Consider the following 6,000-nt stretch of genomic DNA (forward strand, 5'->3'; position numbering starts at 1 on the left):
TCTATTCAAATTATGAGGGCATAGTTTGTGGTGTTTAGCAAATACATTAGTAAGTGCCCTTTTAAACACTGTTGGTGTATATCCAATTGTCAGCACCGTTTATATTTGCCAGTGCCGTCTTCCTGCATTTGTCACTTGACACATACAAGCAACAATATGAGGAAAAAGAAAACCGCCTTTTTGTACCATAAATTACTTCATATGGCTCTCAAACTCACTTATCAAAATAGTAATTGTCTGACCTGAATTAAACCTGCAAATAATGCTAATTTGCATTCAGTGTTATTTGTCTCCCTTATCATGCTTTTTAATTAGGGTAATTGAATTAGATCACATCTTTAATTTACTGCAACTGAGTGACAACCAAAACATTACAATTAAGTATTTGAGCGATCACTTTCACATTCTAGGCAAATACACCTTTTTCATAGCAGACATTTTGACTCTCACAGCAGGAAAAGCACAGGTGTAGCTAATACCATGAACAATACTTCCATCCCATTTGAGCATCCTAGTAACAATAGCAGGGCCCTGCAAATTGAAAACCCATATGTGGCATACAACCAATGTTGATTACACCTATGCTTTTTCTGATATGACATGTGAAAATGCCTACCCAAAATATCTAATGTATTTAAACGTATTGCAATTGTGAGACAAAAGAAAATGTTACTTTATTTTCCATTTTTTTGGGGGGGGATAAAATTGAGTATTTGAGGTAAAAATAAGACAAAGCATAAATCAAATAAAATTAAGATGTTTACTCAGTTAGCAAGACAAAAATCACGTTTTTTTCAGTCAGAAATGGAAAAGCCTCCTAATTACCTTCAGCTCAGATGGACTCTGAGTAAAATGGTAACACTAATAGGAGCTTCTGCTCTCACTCAGAGCCGTAACCACTGGAACCCTTTAAAGGGTCTCTATCTGAGGAATGTCCTGCTGGTTTCCCAGAAGGAAGATTCTGGCTATATAGCCTGTCAGGAGCTTCTAACAGGAGCAAAGACAGAAGTGGTGGCATCCATGATATCTCTTCTGAACACACAGCACTCAAGAAATAAAAAAAAAGATACTCCTGGGGTAATGCTTTGCTCTTCAGCGGGGATCTGGGGTGTTAGATAACACCTCACTTTTCATACAGGTACAAAACAGATGAGACATCATTAAGACCTGTCATTAAAATGTTTTTGTCAGCATAAAATAAGGGTGATATGGGGATAACTAACCCATTTGACTGTCTTAAGAATGAAGGGTGAATTTATTCATTCGCCCCTAAGTGTTGCTCAGGGATTCTAGGCAATATTTGATAATGGCATAGCTGGAGTGCTTGTCAAGATATGTAATCAATTCTGAGTTTTCATCCTAGGGATATGTTGACCCACATTTGTGCATAATTATGGCATAAAGCACAGAATGCAGTGTTTTGAAAAAACACTTCTGCGGGGAAGGAGAAGAAAAAGGAAAGGAGATTTAAAAATAAAAAAGATTCAGGAAGAAACAAAAGCACAAATTCACACTAATTATATCCTCAAAAACCTGAGTGTAATGATACACTTCAAATAGACCAATAGCTTACTTTTTCAAACCCATAGTAACATGAAGAAGACTTTTAAAGTAACACATATTTTCATCCTTCCTTGCTTGAGCCTGCCTGGCTTTCTAACATGGTTGAGGAGAAGGAGGAGGAAGGGCATCTGACTGGGCGCTGTTGCAGTCCATCGACTGTTTTCTTCAGAGGGAAAGGTCAGAGGATACAGTACGATGGGACACCTGCTGAAGGTAATCATTAATAAGCCTGCTGTCCTGTCAGCAGCCCCTGGCTTTACCAGATGTGTTCTACTGAAAAGAGGGAAATGTGGCAGGGTTGTCCACACATCATTATACAGTAATACTATTGGGCTGTCCTAAGCAAACATGCAGCAATGCTGATGTGTATTTTAGGATACAAGAAACTAGACTGAATGTGCCAACTGGCATGTATTGACTGCTGTAAGTTACATGTGACTTTTTTGACAGAAACTGTACACAACAGAGCTTCTTCCTCCACCCAGGAATGTCTAAGGTTACCAAGACAACCCTCTTTCATACAACGGATGACTACCAAGGACAACTATCAATGTTTGAAACCAGATTATGCTGCTGTTTGATAGTATGGCAGTCAGCTGAAATGGCTAAAACACAAACTACTGTTATACTGTGTAATAGTACAATGTTTATTTGTGGTTAAAGTTTGTGGCTTAGCAAAACTGTAATATTTTACAATATATTTTTTTCTATTTAATGAGCTTAAATTTAAAAAAAAGCAGGTCGGCAGCAATATATCCATGCCATAATTCAGTTTATAGCTATGCTGCCATGTCTAAACTCTTCTCCCTTGTTCTCATGTGTCTGCACACTACAGTATGCTTCAATTGCAACTTCATGCAAATAAGGCTCCTGTCCTGCAGAGGAGAAAAGGTGGGAAACCAAATTGGATCGAATGTAATTCAGTTCAGCGAGCTGGGAATGAATCGATAATGCTGAGAAATGGCTTTCGAAGGACTGAGTGCCCACCTTGGGTAAGAGGTTTCATCTGTTTACAGCACAACCTGGCCCTGTCTGCTTATGTATTTTACGACAGGTTAATCAAGAATCACAGTACCCACTGCTTCATTCTTGACATGCCTTCTGGTGATGTTCACTGTGCAGCACTTCAGAAAATGTCCTGCCTATTTGCATTCTCAAGTGTGATAGGTCGGCTTGAATGGTTTTTCCATTGACTGCAGATTTGCATTCTCGTCTTTGTGTAATGTATTCACAGAATATAGCTGAGCAAACAAATTGGTATAGTTTGTATTTACTCTTATAAGATAGTGTTTTCTTTACATGTATATACAGTATCCTGCATATGCACTTAAAATGAAACTTTATTAAAGCAGTTGTTTTCTCTCACTTTCTTTTTGCCAGTCCAACACACAGATGCATTTACAAATGACTTAGAGACTACATTGCATACAAATGATTACACATGCTTGCTCTATCTATCCTTAATTTTCATTACTAGATGATTTTTAACATAATTATGCGGTTCTAGTTACACTTTATTGTTATGCACTACAAAAAAGTGAATAATTAAAACATAATTTACCACGTTTCAACAACCAAAGGAACTACAACATGGGGTGAGAGCACTAGTCATCTGGAGAGACCTTGGAGTGAAGCGACTGCTGCTCTACAATGACAAGAACCGGAAGAGGTCGTTTGGGCACCTGATGTGGATTCATTTTTCTTGCAAGAATTCCAGGCACTACTAAGAGAGAGGACAAAGCACCCACGCCTGGCTTAAAAATAGATATTGGGATGCATGGAACACCCAAGGCCTTATCAGGGGTGTTTCCTGGCCAAAGGTGTTTGGAGGAATCTTCGCCAGTAGAAAACCTGAGGAAATGTTAAAACCTAAAAGCACCTTAAAGCGTAGATTAATCAAACTTTAGTAGACATCCTTCCTGCAAATTTGCTGTCTCTCTACCACATCAAAATAAAAACTTTGATATACATACAGACTTGTATCTCGTGGTGGTTCAACACCTTAATAAGACACTTTATTTATTTTCTTTAATTTTTCATCCATTTGTATGTTACACAAGGGTAGTGAAAAGAGCAGAGAGTGAAAATCCTCTAAACAGCTTTTGTTTCTGAGTGCTTGAGGTGCTGGCATCATACAATTCAAAAATGCTTAGACCACATGTCTTGGGTAACCTAATATTTAGTTAAACAGTCAACACCTCTTCACTTTATAGAAAGCAGGTGTACCTATGAAGGTGGCTATGAGTGTATGTCTACAGGCTGGGCCTTTGTCTCATTACATAGTGTAAACTCTTGTGCAGACTCTATAGTTTGCCAGCTACCATGCAAAGCTATGGAAAGGAGGGATCCATTAGCAGGCCATTAGCATTTTGTTTGAACAGTTCCTGACTGTGCTTCTCTGCTTGATATAGGGTGGAAGTGAGAGGGGGCAGACAGAGCAGAAGGGAGAAATGCAGTCAAATAGATAGGGTGAGATACTGAGGGGAAAGAAACACAAAAATGTGTTTTTCATCTCATGACAGTCACATCTCAAAGAGAAAGAGAGAGGATAGTAAATCTGAGGGAAAGGGAGCGCTAAAAGATGCAAAGTGAGAGTTACAACAACATGGAATATTGCTGGAGGGATCAGTAGAGGTAGAGGAAGGTGGGCGGTGGAGTGACAGAGGCAAAAAGACATCAAGGTACAGGACCAGAAGGAGAGGAAGGTAGCTATAACTTCATACACATTAAGAATGATTGGTGGGGAGAGGTGTAATTAAAGTTCCATTAAGTGATATTAAAATTAAACAAATATTTGTGTAATTAAACTGTCTGTATAATGTGGCAAGGTTGCTGGTAGGTGACTACCAAACCTACAGAGAATCAACACACAGTATCTAATTGTAGTATATTCAGACTCTATGGTTGTTCCATATTGGTTGTTATCAACCCTCTATATATGCACCCATTTCCAGCAAACAAGCTCAGACAAGCTGAGTTTCTGCTACCAGGCCAGTGCGAAATGACAGACAAAGAGCTAAACACCCAAAGACTTTTCTCTTGAGTTGGTTGACCAAACTAGAAATTAATGTTGAGGAAATAGTGGCAAGAAAAGAACACTACAGTTCCCACGCTCTTTCTGCTGAATGTCTAATGTTTGTTAGTGTGAGTCATATGACCTTGAAAAACCTAAACCAATTTGTATAAATTTAACAGGCAGATAAAAAAAAAAAACACTGTACAGGTAGACTGCTAAAGAAACAAAACATAAAAAGCAAGAGAATATAAAATGTCTTAAATAGTCAAACCCAAGATGCCATTTTTGTGGCTTGTGCATAACACATAACGTCTTGTGCATAATTTCACATGCAATTTCCTTAGAGTGCCATGATCTAGACTGGAATTTATGTGGTACAAGAGTTGTCCACTCAATGTGCATTTGTAATAATGAGGTGAATGCAGTTTAAGGGGTAAACCTGATTAATCTGCCAGTGTAGCCATCTCTAATGGCACTTGAAAGCACTTATGACAGACATAAAGACAGATGTACCCAGTGACTGAAGTCACCATACCGGAGGAGGTCTGTGTTGCCCAGAGCAACACTCTTTGCTGTTCTCCTCTTTGCCCATTGACAGGCATCCATGACAAACAAGTATGTCCTACAGCAGTGGCTGTGACGGGCTAGCTCCCCTGCTTTCATGTGCATAGGCTTAAAGATGGGGTAGGGATGAAGAAGAAGTTAGAGTAGGGAGACTAACAAAGTTAGAGAGAAAGCAAGGGAAAGAAACAAAGCAGGGTTGAAGGGTGAAAACAAGCAACGTGCACGTTCACTGGGGCTACAGTGCTCACAAAACAATGGATTGGAAATTAATGGGATGGTCATACACACTTAATCTGATGCAGCATTGGCAGCCACCAGAGAGTCTGAGCACAATTAGAACTGGTTTTGGGGCACTGATTTTCTGATAGATGGCTACTTAGAGGCCCTATACCTTCTGAATAAGAAACCCAGGGAAGTGTCTGGGGATGTTACATCAATGCTACTCACGTAACATGCAGAAAATAGAGGGGATGACTAGCGGTAGGGGGGAGCCATGCTTTTTGGAGGAAATCCACAAGTACAATGCACAGAGTGCACAAAACCAGCGACAGTAAAAAGGAACTTATACAAATAATGTAGACACAATGCAAATGTAGCCCAGGAAATAAATATCTATTTATATAAAAGTTTGGTCACCTTGGACAAATGTTGATTTTACAGATGAAGTGAAAAGAAGTAAATTCAACCTCTGCAGGGAACAATTCTTCAACAAGACATACTTAGAAACACCTGCTGTGTCAGAAACCGCAGCCTTGTCGTTCCTTGTAGCTCCCTATCCATTTTTGCTTCAGGGTTTTTTATCCACATACCTGCAGAACTTCTCTAGTGCAGAAATATTCATAGGTAATTGTTATGCA

General features: G+C 39.1%; 1 long non-coding RNA gene across 1 annotated transcript; it reads left to right on the forward strand.

Moving 5' to 3' along the window:
- Positions 1-1,667: 1,667 nt before the first annotated feature.
- LOC119915087 lies at positions 1,668-3,535 on the forward strand. Its single transcript, XR_005446889.1, has 3 exons — positions 1,668-1,776; positions 2,399-2,555; positions 3,144-3,535. It is a non-coding gene; the product is annotated as an uncharacterized LOC119915087 (long non-coding RNA).
- Positions 3,536-6,000: the final 2,465 nt, after the last annotated feature.

This window comes from Micropterus salmoides, unplaced genomic scaffold, assembly GCF_014851395.1.
Source record: "Micropterus salmoides isolate LMB-PRFRI ecotype aquatic unplaced genomic scaffold, ASM1485139v1 Ms_hic_scaffold_20, whole genome shotgun sequence".
In the NCBI taxonomy this organism is placed as follows: domain Eukaryota; kingdom Metazoa; phylum Chordata; class Actinopteri; order Centrarchiformes; family Centrarchidae; genus Micropterus; species Micropterus salmoides.